The sequence below is a fragment of the Sceloporus occidentalis genome, unplaced genomic scaffold, assembly GCF_023333645.1.
Source record: "Sceloporus occidentalis isolate IW3139 unplaced genomic scaffold, rSceOcc1.0.p SCAF_18, whole genome shotgun sequence".
Taxonomy (NCBI): domain Eukaryota; kingdom Metazoa; phylum Chordata; class Lepidosauria; order Squamata; family Phrynosomatidae; genus Sceloporus; species Sceloporus occidentalis.
The window spans coordinates 16,289,583-16,311,776 of NW_028316998.1; the positions used below are offsets into that span (position 1 = coordinate 16,289,583).

General features: G+C 38.4%; 1 pseudogene; it reads left to right on the top strand.

Moving 5' to 3' along the window:
- Positions 1–822: 822 nt before the first annotated feature.
- The window catches only part of LOC149302711 (solute carrier family 22 member 23-like), a 64,671-nt pseudogene continuing 43,299 nt past the window's right edge, over positions 823–22,194 (top strand).

Here is a 22,194-nt window from a genome sequence, read left to right on the forward strand (position 1 = left end):
GTGGGAAAGAAATGTCACGCAGTGCAGGGGCTGACAGCCACTGACCCGACCGGTTGGATCACACCGTTTCTCTCCGGGCTGTTCTGAATTGGAATTACTGCTGCTGTGTACCGATCTGGCCTCTGAGGACGTGATCGGGGATCGGATTCACAGGAGGGATCCAAGGTTGTGCAGGAACCGTGGAGCATTTGAACAAAGCGGCAGCCCCGTGTTGTGGATCTGACCGGGTGTCGGTGATCCGCAGCTGTCTCTTCACAGGGATCGGAGGGAGAAAAAAAAAAGACGCAACATTTTCTGCCCGATGCAGAGCCCTCAGCGGTGTGTGTGTCAGATGGGTCTCGGATGCGTTTAGATCGGAGGTGCAGAGGTGGGTTTGTACCCTTAGCAGGATCGGCACCCCCACCTCATACATTTCCTTGGCATTGTGCAGGAGGGGCAGCTGCTGCATAGGACACCCCGGTTTACACAGTACAATACCGGCTTTCGCATTTATTGCCGTTCTTGACGATCACCCACCGTTCATGGTAACAGTGATCGAATAGAACGTTAGCGAAGGTTCCATTTAACCCTTTGTTACGTAGAACGCGGGCACTGCCAGCTGTGATTGGCGTCTGGGACCATTGTGACGAAGGTGATTGTGACGAAACAAGTGGCTACCGAGGTTATTTAACTGTTTGCTAGCGCGTTGTCTGGCAGTTCAGCTGTGACTTCAGCGCGAATTGACGGATTGTGATACGGTGCATATCCTTTGGATAACTGTGATTTTTTTCTTTCCTGCGATTTGTTACATGCTGCCGGTCCATGTGCCGGTAAGTAGGCAGCATGTCCATAGACAGAGATCTTCAATCCGGCTGGGAGAGGCAGCCCGAGGCTGAGGAGAATGGATCTGTATTACCAGCTTCCAGCTCTGTGCTCCGTGCCACCAACGAGCCGTCTCCCGCCCGTGCCTCACCACCCCAACCGGACCCTCGGTACAGCCCCCTGCTATTGGACTACGACGGTTCAGTGCTGTCTTTCCTAGGAGGGCTGGGGAAGTACCAAACCCGCCTGGTGCTGCTCACCTGGATCCCCATGTTGTTTCTCGCGTTCAGCAGCCTCTCGGACTTCTTCTTCTTGGAGTTGCCCGATATAACGTGTAAGACAAACGACAGTGGGGTAGAGGACGGCCACTGGATGCAACTCCCGGCTGGGAATGACACCAACGTCCTCCCTACGACGCAAGCACCCCAGCTTCTCACCACAGCCACGCTTGATGCCATCACTGATACCCACAATAACATCTGCACGTGCCGCGAGAAAGTCTTCCATATCCGGCCAGGGCTAGTGAAGAACGTGGTTAGCAAGGTAAGAAAGCATTATGGTCATGTATTGTTTACGCTGCTCCTATCAGGTGTCTGAGCTGTGCCGCTCCGTGGGCGCATACAACGGGGGTCTCCAGCGAACTGCCGTCGCCCACTGAGTAGCCCTCCAACCACCAGCACAAACCATTACTGGTGGGGGTGTATGTGTCCTGACACAAGCCTCAGAAAGAAATACAGTACGGACAGACACGTCTTTATTTTCTAAAATATTCCATAATAGCTATTGTAAATGAAATGAATCGCAAGGGGCTCTCATTAAATAGACCCCCCCCCACGATACATATAAAGGTTCAGACCTGTCACAGGTAGTAGGTAACTGACCCTCAGCTAATACAAGTTGGAAGTGGTCCATTGAGGTTTATTGTGGGAGAGAATTGGTGTAAATATAATATATATATATATATATATATATATATATATAGCATAACAGTACAGAGTTGACTGTAAATAGTTACATTATTGTTTTGACAAGTAAATACAATTGTATTGTCAATAGTAGTAAATATTGACTTTGAATTTAATAACAGGCCTGCATTATAAGTTATGGCGGAATCAACCAAACAACTTTTTTCAATTTAGCTTTTTATCCAAGTCAGCTTTTTTAAATACGTCTTGAATTTTTAAATGACTTTATGATTGGCATACTTTTTTATCTAAAGTAGTGTGTTTTAGCTGCGTACCCAACCTGTGGACTAAACTGTATCGATAGCCGTGCTGGAATGAATGTAGTTAAGGGCCTACTGCGTTATGTTGCTGATTTTTATTATTCTTATTATTATTGATTCATACAGCGCCTTCATGTTCTGCAGTGCTATACAATGGGTCATATAGAATGTAAAAAGTAGCGCATAACAATTTGAGCTTACACAAACCAAACGTAAAGAGGGCCTTGCTTAAAATCAAGATGTTGTTGCCAGTATATTAATAAAGGGTAGTAAATTATAACGATCTGGGCAATTAGCAGTGCTGGTCAATAATACTGAATCAAATCTATACTCTGAGCTTTCATTATTATTATAAGGAGGTATCGTTCTCCTATGCAGGAATTCTTGAAACCTATATCATCTAGGCTGGTGCTGAATTTGTTGAAAGGCATTTGTGATGGGTATAGGATTGTATTTATATTCCCAATGATGAAGTCTCAGTGTTCTTATTAGAGCATTATATGGTCTTGGCTGGTTCAGCGGCAGGTGTTATGGTGTTTAAAATGTTTCAATGATAATGAGCAAATCTTACTGTAAAAACAAAAAACAGTGACAAATGTTCATGGTTATATTTTGCTTGGTGGTAATTCCGAACATAAATCACTGTAGCAGCTTTAATAACTTAAAACTGCTGTAGGTTACTGCCTTTCCTTTCCTTTCCTTTCCATTCACTCACACTAACTCACAGCAATAATTGCAGAAATAACAACATACATATATTATTTGTTAATTTAATACCAACTGCATGAAATGCCATAACTTGGATTCTGCTATGTTGGGGAATCTCTTCATGAAATAGTCAACCTTTCTTTGCTGGTTGCCAACTGTTGTGAATTTCTCCATCTAGTCAAGGTTAATGCCAAGTTCTATCCAAATTGTCTCCAATTTGCGTAATGTCAGTTTAACAATACATTATGAAACGTGCCAAAGTTGGCCCTTTGTAATGTTTACGTATGTCTATTTTCATCCCAGCCTACCCCCAGTTGTAGGCCATTCGCTAGATGTAAAGCTATAGTGAATACGTCTGTCCTCTCTGTAAACTAATATAGGACATATTTCTGTAGGTAAATGCCTTTAAGGTTCTGCCAGGGTCCCACTTCAGTTTACAGTACTTAAAAATGCATGAAAGATGAGATTCAAGATCTTAAACCTTGCTTGGTCCATCGGTAGTATGTCACACATACTAAGGAGGTGCATGGTTTAGGAAGTCCATATGATGGAGTGAGTAGGTATAATAGATGATTCAATGAGGCCAACTGTTGTTGTTGGTTATAGAGAATATTCTGAAATATTGGCATAAGGGGTTCAAAGAAAAATAATTCCTTAATTCACTCCTACCTAGGATAAATCAGAATTCTTTGGCTGTGGGAATCACAGTGACAGCCTTCAGTTGCATTACATCTCACTTTTGTCTCTAACAGCATGTGGTATGGGTTGTTTGTGTGTTTGTTTGTATTCTACACAGTCTGTAAAGTTTCACTTTAAGGTTTTGCTAACAAAAACTCATTGTGTTTTATTTCACAAGCAGAAATAATCAGTCATGCTGTTCTTTGTTGTGTAGATGCTCCTTACTGTGAAGGCTTGACTTGACTTTTTTTTTTTTTTCTTGTTCTTTTTCCCTTTTAAAAAAAAAAAAAAAAAATCTGCCCTGTTTCCATCCCAGGTTTTGTCTTTTGACTTGCTTGTGAGCATTTCCCACTGCCCTGAGCAGTTTGATTGGAAGTGATGACATAGTTGGCAAGGCTGATTACATTGATTGACTACAGTTTGCTTCACTAATGAACAAATTTGCTTAGAAGCTTCATATATGTAAATTTGTTCATTTGTTGTCACTTTGTCCACTTTTACTGTCAAATCAACAAGACAATGTGCTGTTTTAGCTTTACTGCGTTGAAATTATAAAGCTTATAGAACATTTTTTGGACACATAGTTTAATGCACTTGGGATCATAGATCATCTTTGGAAATGCTGATTTTTATTTATTTTTTTAAATTCTCTTTGCAAGAGCATTTTCTTCCACTTTTGTATGAGTTATGTTGCAGTAATGATATCTAATTCTGCAGCAGGTTGTGCACTGGCTGAAATGTGCATGTTGCCAGCTGTAGATCCTATAATTTAAACATTTTATCCTTCATACCACTTAGTATGCCTTTCTTCATCTTTGTGCTTAATAAATAAAATATCCATGCATATATATATATATACCTTTTTATTCTCACATACCACTAATGCATGTATACTGGAACCTTTATGCCCCAAAATACTGTTGCTTGCTACATACCCTATTGGCCCGATTATAGGCCGCACCCTTGTAGTTTGGTGCTATTTTAAAGAAAAAATACACATTAGTGTAATAGTAAAACAGTATGCCACCTAATGAACAGGAAAACCTGTATTGTAACATTTTTGGTATCTATTATACAGTTAGTCAGCATATGTTATATACAAACAGAAACTTGGAAAACCAACAGCCATTTTAAGGCCCCCCTAAATTCATAATGCACCTTACTTATAGCCATGCCTTATACTGTCTGATATTCCACTCTGCCCCCCAGATATGCCACTCTAGTCCTTCCAGACTTACCAATACATCCCAAGACTTGCTGGGGCTCCTATAACTGAGCACCAGAAAGTCCTATAACGCCGGCGCTCAGTCATACCGTGTTTCCCCGAAAGTAAGACAGCGTCTTACTTTCTTTTTATCCCTAAAAGCCCCACTATGTCTTACTTTCGGGGTATGTCTTATATTGGGAAAAAATTTTCGAATTTAATGCTTTCCTACCTTTCCTTTCTTCTTTCAGCTTCTTTTCCTCCTCTTCGCCAGTTCTTGTCTCCTTCCGGGTCAGAGGGCACGGACAGCGGTGGGCGCGGCTTCAGTGTTGTGCGCCGGGATCTGACAAGAAACCCCGGCGCACAACAGCTGTTGCCGCGCAGATCACAAGGGAGCGGTATCGGAGGTCATTAACAGACCTCCGGCTCCCTTGAGTGATTTTAAGCCGGGTTGAACCCGGCTTAAAATCACTCAAGGGAGCCGGAGGTCTGTTAAAGACCTCCGATACCGCTCCCTTGCGAGCCTGCTCCTCCAGCGGCGGACATTACTGTCCGTCTCTGGAGGGGTGCCGGGTGCCGCAGGTTGGCACCCCCTGGAGTGTGGCGCCCTGTGCGGTCGCACACCCCAAAGGTCGGCCCTGCTCTAAGGGGCCGGCCTTAGGGGTCTGCGGCCGCACAGGGTTTAAATAAAAACATCGGGGGTTTTTTTCAACTTTATTTAACATCCTCCATGTTAAATAAAGTTAAAAAAACTTTATTTAACATCCTCCATGTTAAATAAAGTTTTTTTTAACTTTATTTAACATGGAGGATGTTAAATAAAGTTAAAAAAAAAACCCCGATGTTTTAATTTAAATCCTGTGCGGCCGCAGACACGTAAGGCCGGCCTTGGTGGGGACTTCCCGGCCCCTTAGAGTGGCGGACCCGGTCGCAGGTGCGGCGGGCCTAAGGGGCAGGCGCCCCTTATGCCCTGCGTTAATGCGGCCGTAGGCCGTAGGCAAATCCCCCGTGTTTCCCCGAAAGTAAGACATATGTCTTACTTTCGGGGTACGGCTTATATTAGCTGACCCCTCTGAAACTCCCGATACGTCTTACTATCGGGGGTGTCTTACTATCGGGGAAACACGGTAGAAGCCACAGCTTCTTAATAGACTTCCACAACACAAATAATAGAAATGGTTCCTGTGAAATAACTGGTGAGGCAAAGATATCTGATGGGGATAGAAACGTTGTCCCAAATGTAACCTCCAAGATTTGTCACAAGAAAGCAGGCTATAAACTAGTTTAAGTGCTACTTGCCATGGAACCGTTTTTCTAGTAGTGTAATGTGGCAATATAAGTAACAATTGTACAGGAATCTGCAAATTAGCCAAGAGATTGAATGTAAAATTTGAGTGTGGGCAAATGTAACACCATATCATTATTTTGTTTTAATAAAAAAAATTTTCTTCTATAAAAGAAAAAAATAATAAAAAGCAAGAGCTACAACTGCAGTGGATAGATTCCTAAGTGATAACACAATTTTATCTTGTGCTTTGATACGCACTGAGTCACAATTTCTTGCTAAAATACAATCTCTGCTTTAAAACGGATACTTCTGAGAAGCCTGTTATGAAACTATATCCATGAAATACAAAGTCTACACTTCAATTTTTTATATTTTCACCAATGCCCAAATGCTCATGGTGTCTAGGAAAAGGTTTTCTAATATAAAATGATATTTTAATCTTGGTGACAGACCAACTTGTTTAATATTTTTTTTTTTTTTAACCCCCGTTTCTTGCCAAAACTTACTGTCAGAGATGTACCTTGTGTGTTTCTCCGCTCAAGTAAGAACGGATGATTATGGTCTAAGTGCATCATCGATAGGATTAGCATCTCTTCTTAACGCCAGTAATATCATATTCATATCTGGTCATGTGCAATGTCTGTTATTGCTTGTTTTTGGTGTGGTTGTGGCTAAATATCACATTTGTATGTTCTAGGTACATTATCTGATATGTGAGTATGTTGGGGTTATTGACTAATGGGATAGTTGCCAGGAGGGTTGTGGTTTCAAATCCCTCCCTTCACTAATCCATTATAAGACTAATATGCACTGGCAATTTTCTCTGGCAAGCAAAGTTGAGGTGACCCAGTATAATATAATTCAATGTGTAAGGAGACTGAAGAAGTCGGATTAAACTTTGCAATATACAGGTCCAGCCAAACTTATCTTCCTTATTAGGGTCAGCTCTTCATAATGTGTCGTGAAGCCAAGGAGCTGAAGCACAACTCTCCTGCCAATTCTCCCTTTAGTGAATACACCCTATTGAGCTTATTGTGTGTTGTTCCCTAAAACATGGATATTTTGCTCTGTTTTTCAAAACCTTTTGTGAAGTGATTTGGGCCTGTTGTGGTGGTAAGTGAGAATTTTTAGAGAGGTATATTTTAACCAGCCAACAACCCAAACAGATTTACCTCCTTGTCCTTCTCCCCTTTTTTGTAATGTTTTAAGGATTAGCAAAAAAGTAACACACATTTTAGAAGATGGGATGGTTAACCATTTGAAGAGGGGTAGTACATGAACAATGAAGTGCGTTGTTCTGTACAATGCCCCAAAATTGTACAGAGCAAAGGTAGCTAATCCCCTAATATACTGGAGCTGGGAAGCACCATTAATAAGCATCTTTTTTTACTTGTTTGATTGGACTTTAACTTTGTTTAACCCCTTAATGACAATTGCCGGTCCTGGCACGGCACGGAAAAGCATGTGCTTTACGACAATTGACGTGCCAGGACCGGCACGTCTTTAAACGGGTGCAGAAAGCGATCTACTATCGCTTTCTGCACCCAAAAAGCGTTGCTGAATGCCTCGACCTCGAGGCATTCAGCAACGCCGCGATCGGCACAAAGGGGCCATCTCTGGCTCCTCCACGGGGCGTCAACATCCGCCATACTTTGTATGGCGGCGGACGCCCGTTTTAAAAGCGTTTAGGAGGCGATCGACGATCGCCTCCTAAACTTAAATGGTGTCGCTGGAATGCCTCGATCAGGAGGCATCCAGCGACACCAAACACTAACCTTTTGATGGGCTGTGACCGCTCCGGAGAGCGGTCACAGCCGCAGCTGCCGGCAATCTTCGCCATCAAGGAAGATGGCCGCCGTCCTGTAACAGGAACCACAAATTTTAAAAGTTCGCTAGATAGTCCAGACCATCTAGAGAACTTTGGCTCCACTTGCAGGTTGAATACAGGTACTGCATTCACCATGCAAGTCAATGGAGCCCAGCTTTCTAATCACAGTGTGATTAGTAAAAATAAATTAAAAAATAAAATAAAATTAATAATAATTAGAAAAAAATAGTAAAAAAACAGTAAAATGTAAAAATCATTTCCCACTGATGTCACTATCAGGGGAACCTCCAAGTTGAAAAAAAATATTAAATTTTTTTAAAAAAAAAAAAAAATATATATATATATAAAAAATATATTTTTGTGAGCAAGTCCTAAAATTAGCATATTAGCTTAAAACAATTCTCGCATGGAAAGAGTTAAAATACTGGCATATTAAATGCCCGTGGGGTGTCTACTTTTAAAAAATGTATGATTTGATGGGGTAAATTGAATGGACCAGGTTCAACAACGTCCCAATTAACACGGGGGGAAGGATGGCCACACATCTAATTTCCAATTAGAAAAATGCACACGTACCAAATGTGGCCTTTTAGTTCCCCCAAAAAATGACACACCCATGCATGTGGGGTATCACTGCACTCAGGAGATGTTGCTGAACACATTATGGGGTGTCGTGTGACAGCGGCATATACCAGGAGCTGTAAATTCATACATAAAGTAGGTGTGTGTGGGAAAAATACACACACAAAAATATTACTGCAAACTTTGAAAAAATGCTGGTGGTAAAATATGTGCATGCAAAGAGTTAAAATACCAGCATTTAAAATACCCTGTGGTGTCTAGTTTTGAAAAATATATGGTTTTGTTGGGCACACTGAAATGGCCTGGCTCAAAGATGTACCAAATAGGGCATGGGCAGTGGATCCCAAATGCCAAAGTTCAACATTGAAAAAAGCGCATGCCCCAAATGTGGCCCTTTTGCCCCAAAACAGTCAGGCAAAATCATTCATGTGAGGTATCGCTGTACTCAGGAGATGTTGCTGAACACATATTGGGGTGTTTTGTGATAGTGACATATACGAGAACATTTTAATTCATACCTGAATTAAAATGTGTGTGGAATACCAAATGCAAAAAAATGACTACCACAAAGTTTGACAAAGACTGGTGGTAGATATGGTGCATGGAAAGAGTTAAAATACTAGCATTTGAAATACCCTGGGGTGTCTAGTTTTCAAAAATATATGGGTTTATTGGGCACACTGAAATGGCCCGGCTCAAAGATGTACCAAATAGGGCATGGGCAGTGGATCCCCAAATGCCAAAGTTCAACATTGAAAAATGCGCATGCCCCAAATGTGGCCCTTTTGCCCCAAAACAGCCAGGCAAAATCATTCATGTGGGGTATCGCTGCGCTCAGGAGATGTTGCTGAACACATATTGGGGTGTTTTGTGATAGTGACATAAACTAGAACATTTTAATTCATACCTGAAGTAAAATGTGTATGACAAAACAAATGCAAAAAAATGACTACCATAAAGTTTGACAAAGACTGGTGGTAGATATGGTGCATGGAAATAGTTAAAATACCAGCATTTGGAATACCCTGGGCTGTCTAGTTTTCAAAAATATATGACTTGATGGGGTAAATTGCATTGGCCGGGTTCAAAGATACCCGAAATGGCACATGGGGGGAAGAATTACCAGATTTGGAAAAAATGGCTTTGAAATAGCAAAACGCTACCTGTACTTATTGCCCCATAATGGGTAGAAAAAAGCAAAAAAACATAAAAACATTGGGTATTTCTAAACTCAGGACAAATAGTAGAATCTATTTAGCAGGTTTTTTCATTACCTTTTATAGATGAGTAAAAGATTTTTCAACTAAAAGTTAGAAACAGTCATTTTTTTCTACATTTTTCACCATATTTTATAATTTTTTTAATAGTAAATAATATGATACAATCAAAACAATGTCATCTAAAGAAAGCCCTTCTTGTCCTGAAAAAAAAAATATCTAATGTGTGTGGGTTCAGTAAACGGGAAAGAAGAAAATTACAGCTAAACACGAGCAGCGCAGAAATGTTAAAAAGGCCATTGTCACAAAGGGTACAAAAAGTAAAATCAGCCTTTGTCTCGAAGGGGTTAAGGTAGATGACAATGTAACATCATAAACAATGCTGTGACAGATGTGGCTTTGCGTTGAATATCCTTGTTATCATTTCATTTTACATTTTTTGCAACTTGTGGACCATGCTGTTATGTTTCCGTCAGTGGTACTGGACTTTCTCATTGTTGCCACCTGTTTGAAACAAAGCTCTCCATTATGGGAGCAGTCTGTTATCTACTGCTAGGGGATATACTTATCCCACCTAAAATACCTTATATCTCAACAGCTGCTGATCAGAGCAAAGTATCTCATTTCCCACATGCTACATTTTTAACCAAAATATCTCAAAAATAATTATTGAGTGACAAAGAAAAGCATGAGCTATTGGCAGTTTTATTTAAAAAAAAGTTATGTGAAAAGCATATTTCCAGTTTAAATTGTATTTTGTAAATGTTTTCTGAAAGCTTTGGTATGGTAGGAGGTCACAAAGTTACACATATTGTAAGTCGTTCTCTAACCACTAAAACAAGTGACCCTATTTTGCCATTTAAAATGTTGGGTGGTATGTTTATTGAGTATGTAACAGTTCCACTTATACTTCCCCCCCAACAATACCAAAACTACAAGGTCTGGGTGATTTTAGTAATTGGGTTATTGAGTAATGATGTTCAAATATGTGTAGCTTACAATATTTTTAGATTTCAGAATCTCAATAATGACAATAGCCTGTGTGTAAGCGGTGGTTTGACAATTCTCATATGCCGATCCTGTGCATAGTTTTACATAGCTGACCTTTCACTGCTTGCATGTCGTTGCATGTCTATAACATGACTGTGTTTAAATGGTAGGCTAGAAATGTAAATATACAGGTTACACATGACGTCTGTGAAATTCTCCAGTTACATTATGGTATAAAAAAGAAAAACCCGAACTGTCCAAATATTTGTTAGTTTACCATCACCTTCAAAGTTATGTATAACTGTAAGTGAAGAGCAGTATCAATAATTGCACATTGGACACCACAGTATTTTAGTCCATGCATGTCGGTGCAGAAATTCTTTAGTTATTGGTGGTAGAACATGAGACTTCTGTCACATTTAACTCCTCCCCAGGAACCTCTACTGAAAGGAGGGAGCATACCACAGTATGCTTTTTGGACATGCTCAGTAGAACTCATTCTAGTTAACGGCAGGAACATCAGCCAATCACTTGTAGAGGTGAACACTGGTGTTTTGCTAGAATAAATGTGATTGGCTGCTGCGTCACTGATTTAAAAGGGGGTGTTACTGACCATATGCAAGATGTTGTCAAAATCTGGTTACAGTGACAGATAAGTCAAGTAATAATAGGTTGTTCTAAAAGTAATTCCCAAAAAGCAGTCCTTGCTGTCTTAGGATCAGTCGGTCTTATGCACCTTTTTAGTATTAGACATTAGACAGTTGCATGCTTTCTACTACTTGAACAACCTTTTTCATTTTAATAACTGTTGACTTCCTCGGTAGAAATATACGGTAACTTTGATCACATAGGACTGTTCTGCCCTTTGTGATCATAACAACCACTCCTGTTTTACCTTCTCCACCTTGTTGCTGTTAGGTTTGCAAATATTTTCACTCTAATCTAGTTACTTACTGAAGTCTACAAATGTCCCAAATCCAAATTTTTTACAGTTTAATAACCTAATATACCTAACTTAAACACAAGTGATCGGTAGTTTTTAGTAACTAGATTAAGGATGGTAAAGACAGTCTTTTATATTCCCTTTTTGAAAGCTTAACTGCAAAATTAGCTTTAAACTTAAATGGGCAATTGCAGCTTATAGTACAATATCCTCTTTAGGACCTATACGGGGCAGCCCTTTGGTCCTGTTTTTAAGCATTAATCTATCCCAAAACATATTTAAATTCCCTCATTGTATTAGCCTCTAACGTTCTTGCTGGAACGCTGTACCCTTTATGTATTTAAAGGTTTCTATCACATCCCCTCTTTCTTTTCTTTCCTCCATTCTAAACATATTGAGCTCTTTCAGTCTTTCCTCATAATTTGTAGCCCTGCTCTGAGCTCAGTCCACAATGTCAATATTATTCTGGAGATGGGTTTCCAGAGCTGTATACAATACCCTAGGTGGGATCTGACCAGAGATCTGTAGTGACAGAACCACCTCCCTGTTCCTGTTACTAATGCCTCTAGAATATTTTCACCAGTGGTCGAATTTTAAGATGTTTTGTTTTGTCTGTCACATACTGAATTCAGCATTACGCTTTTGGCTGAAATATAGCAGAATATGTCACAGGAGACCAGAATTTGAAGAATGTGATGCTAACCTACACTTCAGCTATCTTCAAATGCCAGGAATGATGACTCATGGAGAATACCATAGTCTTTATAACTATAATCTAAATTATGTATATATGTGGCATATTTCATTTTAGCATATAGAGCCATGCAGTGCTGACAAGAGTTTCAAAGGCATTGTGGTTTAGTTAAGGTACTTTTTTGGTTTACATATAGGGTGGTTCCTATATTTGAAACCCGTTAACCGTTTTATTAAGTGTTGTTTACTTTACAGTCCTGATCAGTGGATGCTAGTAAATATACGTGTGTGTATATATATATATATTTTTTATTTTTTTTTCAGGTTTAATATGTATCTCAGAGAGAGGAGTCAACTTATCTATATAAAAAGTTATGTGATGGTTTTTATTTTGCAAGAAAAAAGTACTTACTGTTTTGTGCATAGATTTTTTTCTATATATATAATATATATATTTTTAATTTTGCGCATTTGAATGGATTTAGATTTGAATTCTAATCACAAAATAGATATACGTATGAATGAATAATACATGCGATGAAATTAGTTTTAAATATATCTGTAAATGCTATGATGCCGTTGTTAAATATTTTATCAAAAGTTGGGGATATTCTGTACCATAAGCTAAGTCTACCAAATGTTACTGAACTAAATGCACAACCTAAATGTTCCTTGTGTATTGGTTAAGATGAATCCACAAGAGTCATCTTAGTGCTGGGAACATCAAGTGTCTATTGAAAGAGTGGGAAAATTATTGTCAATTAACTTTGGTTGTATTGAATAGTTTAAATTGAAAAGAGAATATTTGAAAAGTAGCGGGATGTTTTGCATATACCCCATTATTAACTAATGATAATTCACACCCCAAGATTACTTTCTTTTATACCCCTTTAAAATGTCTTACGTGAATATAATTTTCCATAAAGTCGGTGGACTGACTCTCGCTTGGAAGAGGTTATAGGGTTCTAGTAGAAAGGAGACTTGCCAAGATATGAAGCTCTTGCCATTGTAAAGCGAGTTGAACTAAACACATATTTGAGGCTTATTTCTATGCTGATGTTTCTCCTTACGGAGGTGATAGGAAGGCAGTTTAGTTTTCAAAAAAAAATAAAAAAAAAAATTCTGTAGTTACAAACGATATATTTTGTTTTTCTTTTGAGTGAGATTTGCTGGTTGAAATGTTGTTTTGGATGTAGCATAGTATATAAAAGTATTTGGTGGACAAGTTCCTTGTTATGATTAGATTTCCTAGCGGTTGTTTGAAATTCATGCTTCTTTCAGGTGTTGATGGTTTTTCCTTTAATTTATGTAAAAAAAATTTATTCAGAAATATTCCACATAAATATTAATTTATGCTTCATTAGCTGTGAAATGAATCGCACAATGGAATACATTTTACTGAAAGCTTGAAATGATTTTGTGGCCCGTGTAACCTTTTTAAATTTTGTATTTCAGTCGGAAAGAACAGTTTTTTTTATTATAGGTTTGATCTTTTTTTGTGCCAAAAGTGTCACCTTTTACAATAACTGAACCCTTTATATCCCATATCACTACACGTAAAATAAATTTAAAAAAAAACACTCTCTCCCCACTGAGTTTTAGAAACTAGGATGCGAGGAGGGAATTAAACAGTCTTCCCCATCCTATTGAGGTCTTCTCAATTTTCTTAGCTTGTAATGCTACAAAATACATAATTGATGGATAGGTTTTCCATCAAGTTATGGCCTGTTATCGCAACTAAGGTGTAGAGCCTTACTTGAAAATGATACCTTTTTTATTGGGCCAACATAGAGAAAGCTTTCAGGGCTTCAAAGGTTACTTCTTCAGACAATTAATTTGGAGACGAGGCAGCTAATGTCCGATAACCTAATGTGACTCTACAGCCTCTTCTATGTTGGCCCAAGGTGTCCCCTTCAACTAAAGTCTCCATAATGATATTGCATGTACTGCTTGTTTTGTAAGGTGGATCCATTGTGTAGACGGCTACTTTAAAATATATATATACATAGTGATAACATAATTTGTTTGTCTTGAGTGTTTGTGCACTATTAAAGCTGTTTATTTATGCAGTGGCACTGTTTTGAAGGGCATTGCCCTGGCATGCACACAAGCCATGTATACTACTATTTGCACATGAATATGACTGAGCTTTTTATGTTGAGTCAGGAGGGATATATATATTTGGATGCGTTTATTGGGTTTCTCACTTGACTAGTACCGTAATGGTTAATAGCCGATATCTGAAAAGAGCACATGCGTTTAGTCTGAATAGTACACGGTCAGTGGAAGGGTCATCCTGGTCATATAACATGATACCAGTGTGGATGCAGTACTACTTTCCCTCAGGAAATGTTTCCCAGAGGATGTAGCAGACAATTTAGTGTTCCTTCCTCATCCAGATGGCATGCTGGACTGTGACTCAGTCATGTCATTAGCAATACGAAAACACATACCGCTGTCTTATATTAATAGTAATTCAGTGGTGTATTTTGTTTCCTGATCCAGAGAAAACAAGGTGCACTGCTGTTGCATAAGAAGTCTACTTCAGAATTCGTTTTATACTTTTTTTTGTTGTTGTTAAATTTAAGCTTTCTGCAGTTTTGTAGGGCATATTTATTGGAACTGCCCCTTCTGTGCTAATTGTTTTAAAGAGATGTGTAAAAGGTCATTTGAGGCAACTGCCTGAACGCTCATAAAGCATACCTGGGGACTCTTTGGGTATGGTTAGGAGTCTCTGGGTTAAGCCTTGCTTCTACAGCTCTCCAGGTAGGGGAGCAGCATAAGACCATGTCCATCTCCCCACCTATGCCTTGGCTCATGCCTAGATATGAAGAATGCTGTGGAGCTTATTCTGGGAAATGTCAAAGTTATGCCCTAAAGCCGCTACAATGGCATATTATGGTGCATCCAAAACATGCATAACTTTTGCTATTAACTTTACTTTTCATAAATGAAATGCCTACATTTCTCGTGTAATTGTTTGTTTTATGGATAATTTTACTGAAGTAGTTTTATGGTACACACAAGCAGAACTGAGTTCTGTGGTATGTATGAACAGTACTTGCCCCGTTTGTTCTTTCTGTCTCCTTGGAAGGCTGCCTGTATATTAAAGGAAAATAATCTTGGATGTCAGACTGAGAAATATCCTGAAATTAATGTGATGGATGGTTTTCAGTGCTGGATTTAGTTAGGATTTTATCTCCGGATCTGACAGTTCAGCTGTAACATGATATATGTTCAGGTTATCTGCAGTATATAAAGTTGCATTTTCTGATAGTTGCCATTTAGTCTAAGGATTTCAGCATACATGAATCTAGTCTGTGAATTGGGTAAAATTACCATGAATGTAGGAACATATTAGAATTCTCATTACCATATCTTATGATATTCATATTGTAGATGCTTGGTCCTCTGTTCCATCTAATCTGCTGCAGCATGTGCCGCAACTTAGGTTGTCACTTAATAGACTGATTAGTAACATGTCGTCTGTATGTGAGCATTATTTACTTTGATTGATGTGCCTATTAGAAGGTATCCTTAAACATCTTGTTCAGTTCATGGCTTTTTAGCTCTTTCGCCATCTCTTGCTTGTTGTGCACTGCATAAACCCATCTGTTACTTTATAGCCTTGGGAATAATTAATATGCATGTCATGCTATATGACGTTAGGAAGCCTCTGTCCTTGAGCTGAGCATATACTGTGCCAGCGTGTGATATATTTTTTTTTTTTTCCTGGAGCTTTTGCTTTCCTCACATATAACTACTGGGTAAATATAGATTATCAGATCTCTCAGCACACATGGTCAAATTTGTTAAAGGCTCCTTATGCTCTGTGTAATAAAGTGGTGTGTTGTAGATACAAAAGGCAAACTGACAGCATGCAGTATTTGAATCCGTTCTGGAGCGTAGCCCAACAAGAGTTAAATGGACACACCAGCCTTGTACGCCGTTCCCTCTATGCATTTGCCCCTAGCTACGTTAATGCATCTTTAGGTACATGCAGAGTATGTTAATGCAGCCCTCCCATCACAACAAGTGTATGCTCCCCTTAACTTAAACAAAATGTACACATTACATGTTTGTCCTACATTGTGTGTATGCTGTCTCCATTTTAAACATAACCTCGAGTTACGTTTATCTTAATTAGTGCTGGGATTAGACTGACATACTAGTAAGAAAGGCGGTGACTTTTCAATCAGTAAAACTTTCTGGCCGCAAACCAACAAAGCTCTCTAGAATGGATGTGTTGACTTGTTTGTCTTTGGTGTTAACTAGGCATCCGGTTCACTTTAAATGCACTGTGCCTTCAAGTCTGCTTAATTTAAATACTTTTCTAAGTAAATGCACCCCCTCACTGATCAACGAGAAGCAGCCAGGTACTGGCAGGAAAATGCTTCCATCTTAATCATTGGGAGTGCTTTCTGCGCATGTACACAGGGCAGCCTCATTAGAGCCCCTGTAAATCTGTCGCAAACCAGTGCTAGAGCTGTGTGGTAGTGACTTTGTCGCCGACCAGGAGATACAGTACGTTAGATGGAACTAATCTCCTGCAAGGCAAATACAGAACAGATTTATAGAAAATTTTGATGACTCCCTCAGCTCCATGGAACTATAATGTGACACTGTGTGATCGTGTGCATTCTAGTCATGTAAACATTTTCTCATTGATATTTTTACTGGGAGCGCTTAATTGTAAAAAGCAGGCAGTGATCGATGTTGCCATAGAAAACAAAAAAACGTATGCTGCAATCTTTATAGTTAAGAAAAATATAAAATGAACCTTTGTAGCCCATAAGAAAAGTGTGGTTAGCAGAATGGCCTGGGTGGAACAAAACAGTGAAGTCTTACAACCAAGCATTGTGGGCCTGTTCTGTTTTTCACGCTTAGGACATGATTAGGGCATTCGAGTTTAGATTAGAGGCGGCATGGGAGGTAAAATATTGCTTCAGAAAGATGTGCCCTGTCCCCCTAGTAACAAAGCATGAAATCCAAGTCTGTGATGTAAAACACTGGCCATAAACGAAAACTATAATAAAACTCTCTTTAAAAAAGGTTGAGTTGGGCAGCTGCAACTCTTTTAATGAACCACAAAGCTCCCAGTGGTGAAGTAAAAGCCCACATCTTAAGAACGGTTCTAACCCTCATGGCAGCACTGCTTATTATTCATGGCTAACCATTGAAAAACTTGGAAGAGAGAGATACTTCTCCCTTGGAACGATCTTCTGTGGCTACAGTTAGAAAGGCCTTGGAGTTGTAGCCGTTAGTCGTTCGGAACTCTCATTGCGGCATAGAGGATAGTAGCTGGCCACGAAGACCCTGAAGTTGTCAGAATGCCCTCTGTAATTGGGGTTGTTAGCCAGTATTTTACTAGCAGCCCCATAAGATGTTAATTTAGGATCAATATGTTGAAAAACGTGTATTTATTTTAAGGTGGCACCCCTTCACGTAATTATGTGTTGGACACATTCCATGTCAAATAATATCCTGCTGATTGGAATCCATGTTCTACATTATCAACAAGTATAAGTGCCCTTTATAGGTTTGTTTTTATTTTCATGGGATTTTGTGATGATAGAATTGACTATTTCTACTGTGTATGTATTTTTTTACATCAATATGCGATGCCAAAGTATATTTTACTTTTTTTACTGCGGCAAAGTACCTCTAAAAAATTTATGTATTGATTTGAGCTGGAGGTGTAAAATTGGAACTTAAACTTGTGGACATCTTTATTTCAGCTACTCAACGCTTATATACTTATTTTTCACATTGGTACAAATCATTTCTGCATTTTCTATATATCTATAAGGTTCTAGCCTATGCCAAAATGGGAATCTGAAGTATTAAAACCGTATTGATACATGGATTCTTTACAAGCTGTAATTTATTAAAAAAAAAAAAAAATTTTTTTATTTTATTTTTTTTTTTTGTATAGCTTGTATTTTTTTCTAGGCAGTTAATTTTTAGATTTCAATGTTTATGACCTTTTTGTGCTGAAGCGACTGTTCACAACTTGATCTAATGGCTCAATTTTGTTTCCATATAGAAAGCTATACTTTATAACTATATAATGTCTCAAACATATGTGCATACCGTTTAACCCCTTAAGGACAATGGGCGGTCCCTAAACCCATTGAAAACAATGCATTTTGAGCCCATACACGTACAGGCTTTGTCATTAAGGGGATATCCCCTCCAGATATAACAGAAAACGAATATTGATCTACAGCTATTTGAATTGCAATAACTCGAAAACAATCTCCCTTGTATTTACGATGAAGCACATCTGTGAGAAAAATATTTTGTCTAATATGGTACATATTTTAGAATCCTCTTTAATGCTTTTGGCTTTAACGGGGTTTAACTGATCTAGTAGTCCTCTACCTCGTTCAGTGCTTCATATGGATGTACTCGATAGCTGCATCTGATTATTCATTGTTTTGCGCTGTAACATATGGTCGAATATCTTCAGGATTAAAGGAACAGCTATGTATTTTTATTTTACATGCCGTGCCCAGTAGTGAGTGGTACGGATGGGCCACAGCTGAGTTACAGCGGATGACCAGCTGCTAGAGGAGAGTATATCAGGAGCTTGTGTACATTGTCTGCCTTTCTGAAAACTAATGAAATTAGATCAAGAAAAATAGTATGATAAAATAAGACGCTGCATAGTGACCCTGAAGATGGCCATGAAAAGTGTGATGGATGAATTGCCTCACTTACTATGATTAGAAATTAATCCTGAAAGCCTGAGTGTTAATAGGATCAGCTTTGTCCTCAAGCTTCTGGTTGAGATCATCAGCTTTGGTTCACTAAAGCAAAACCAGTCATACAAAAACTGGTTGCACCTGTAGAGATAAAAATATTCTTTGTATCTTAAAAGGAGATTGGCAACAATGCAATATGTTAACAAATGGTTACACCTAATCTAAATATTTTTCATAGGTCATACAACTGTTTCTTTTCCTCTGCTTGTACAGTTTTATACCCTCAGAGGTCGCCACCTTCTTAAAATAGTGTGCTTCCCTGATAATATGATAAAATGCAATTATTGCTCCAATAGCACATTATCATTAATAGGGATGCCGTGATCTCATCAGTTTTGGAGATACTCTTCTTCTTCGCACTCAACAGAATGCTCTGAAAAAGCATTTATAGAGTAGCACCATTAAAAATGGTCATTTAAAGAATTTGAAGAGGCAAAATAAGGTATCTTTTGTAATGGACATTAGCCTACCTGGGAACTCTCTGGAGTCTACGGGTAAAGCCCATCTTCTCGGTTCCCACAGGCAAGGAAAAGCTTTATGTATCCTGCCCTGTGGACCTCCCCAGATGTAAGCATTTCAAATGTGTAGGTTTATTTCGCACTAAAAAGCAGAAGTGCAGTGTGTGCTTTAAGAATTTCCTTTTTTAGTCTTTCAGTTCATTTTGAGGTAGTAAAGCTTAAGCAAAATAAATATGTTCTCTGAACATAGTACACCATTTGGCAATACCGCATCCAAAATAATCTTTTATCCGCAGGCTTTGTGATGTCATTATCGGTGTTCTATAATTCATTGTTTTTATTATCACATGAGCGAGAGAACTTGACTGTGGCTTTGCTCGCTTTCATGAAACATTTCTTTACATTTAGCAAATACTGAAATGTAATCAGCAATGTTCAGAAAACAGCTGCTTTTTATCAATAAGTTTTATTGCATTCAGTCTTGATATAGAGTGGTACCTTGATTGCATTCTTCCCTCTTCATTGATATCTACCATGAAGGAACATCCTTTGTGCCCCATCAATTAGTATTCCTGGCTTTTGGTCTGCAGTTACTTTCTTTGTTGGGATGTATGATGTCATGGTTCCTGTCTGTGAATGCAAAAATGAATATCTTTAAATGAAAATGTATCTGTATCCCTCACGAGGGCTGATATGGCAACCCTAATTGGGGAGCATCATGGGAGTTCCTCAACACCAACACATGCTATATTAACCATTTGTATGTGGTTTGTTTTTGTGTATTTTATACAATTGTTGAGTGTTGCTTTTCTCTGTATATAGATGTCATTTGGTCTCTGTATAAAAAGTAGTATTGAAGCTTCCACTGGCTTGCCTTTTGGATGGTGCTGCTTATCAATATGTATGCAATCTTTTTTGACATAATAGAATATGCTTATATGCATTCCCGTCTTTGTTATTTACGAGAGCCTTTGACTGTGATAAATATAGCTGCATAACGAGACACTGCAGGAGGAGCACTTACTGTTGCTTAGTACAGTCTGTTAGCAGCATGCAGTTTGTTAGTTTTCATGGATAAGATTCACGGCGAGAGACAACCAGGCAAAATATAAGCCGAGTACTAAGCATATTTTTTTATTTTTTTTTCTTTTCTTAATGATCTCAGCCATGCTTCTTGGCACTGATTAATTAGATTTGACAAAATTTGCTGAGGTGGCGGTATGCCTATCATAAGTGGCTGCAAGATTAATTAGATGCTTTGCTTTCACCATATTCCCACCAATTACTGTATACATTTGTGATCATCTCGGATTACTTTTACTATTAATTACCAAAATATTTTTTTTTACGTTTTAGTGGTTCTAGCAAGTGTCTAACAGTTCTGATCTAAAGCACAAACTTAAGCCTTGGTATTTAGGCTTTAGTTATACTTTGTCTTATACTTTAAAAACTTTACTCCAAACTGTCCTACTTTTTCTCCCTCTACATCCATCTTTTTTTTTCTTAGCTGTTTTTTCATCTCTCCTTTTCTCTCCCTCTCTCTTCACTTTATATTCTGTCCTATTTGTTCTCTCCCCCCCCCCCCGCTCCTTTCTTGCTTTTCTGACCACTTTCCTCACCTCTATACCAAGTAAAACTTTTTCGACGGCACCCATGCTCACAACCCTGACCAGGCCAAAGTCACATCCCTAGGAGCAACCTCTCGTAGAGAGTCCATGAATATGCATGATTTGTATACAAAACACAGCTTCCTTTTGCCTCACAAAACACTGGTTTTGGGGATATTGACAGTTTTAAACGTGGACTTTCATGGGAACTTGCAGGTGCTTGCATTGGGTGTTCAAGAAAGTCTCTGTTTTCTTAGCGCTTTTGGGTTTCTTCAAGCTGTTCCTCTTGGGAGGCTCAGTAACTCTATATAGACTCGACTGCCATCAAGTAAAGTAGTAGGAGTCTACCAAGGGGTGAGAAAGTACTGTTTAACATAAGTAAAAAAAAAATAAAAAAAAATACCACATATTACCTAGTTAAAAGTTGGCCGCTCTTCTTGGCAGATCATAAAAATGACATTTGGCCTTGAATATACTCTATACAGTAACTATTCTACATAGCGTAGCCACAATATTTTTTTTTTCTTAACACGTTTTAATTATTTTTGTTAAAATATAATGCTAGTCTATTCTTAAAACAAAAAAAAAAATGTATGTGGTACAATAAAAATCTAGAATGTTTAATCCATATTTACTTATGCAGAATCGGTTAATGTCAAATTACTAAAAGAAAGGGTTAAGTGTGTGTATAGATATATATAATATATATATCTCACAGTATGTCGATATTGTAATAGGAAATTGGAGAACCAAATTCCTTTTACAGAACTACAATATAAGTATATACATTTCTTCTAGAGAGTCTTATTCCATTATATGTGTACTTTTTAAATATATTTCATTAGGAAACCATTTGCAGGTTATTTCAATCCATCACAAATAGGATGAGTGCTGTCTTTTTCTACTTCTTTCTTTGAGCTGGTCAGCAGCCATTCTGAAAGAATCAATTTAAATGTGTTTTGAAATGATTTATTTCAACCTTCCTTTACATTGACTGACTGACGGATTAATTGCCAAAATAAGTTGTAAAAGTTTTATGATGGATCTATACACTTTATTTTGTTTTTATTTTATTTTTTTTACCATTTTGTTGCCAGGGGTGGTGAGAGCTTGTGATTGATGCTTGGCATAAGAATATGACCGAAAAGCCTCCAAATAGGTCAATCCTAAACCTAGCCTTTAGCCATTGACTACGTGTGGAGCAT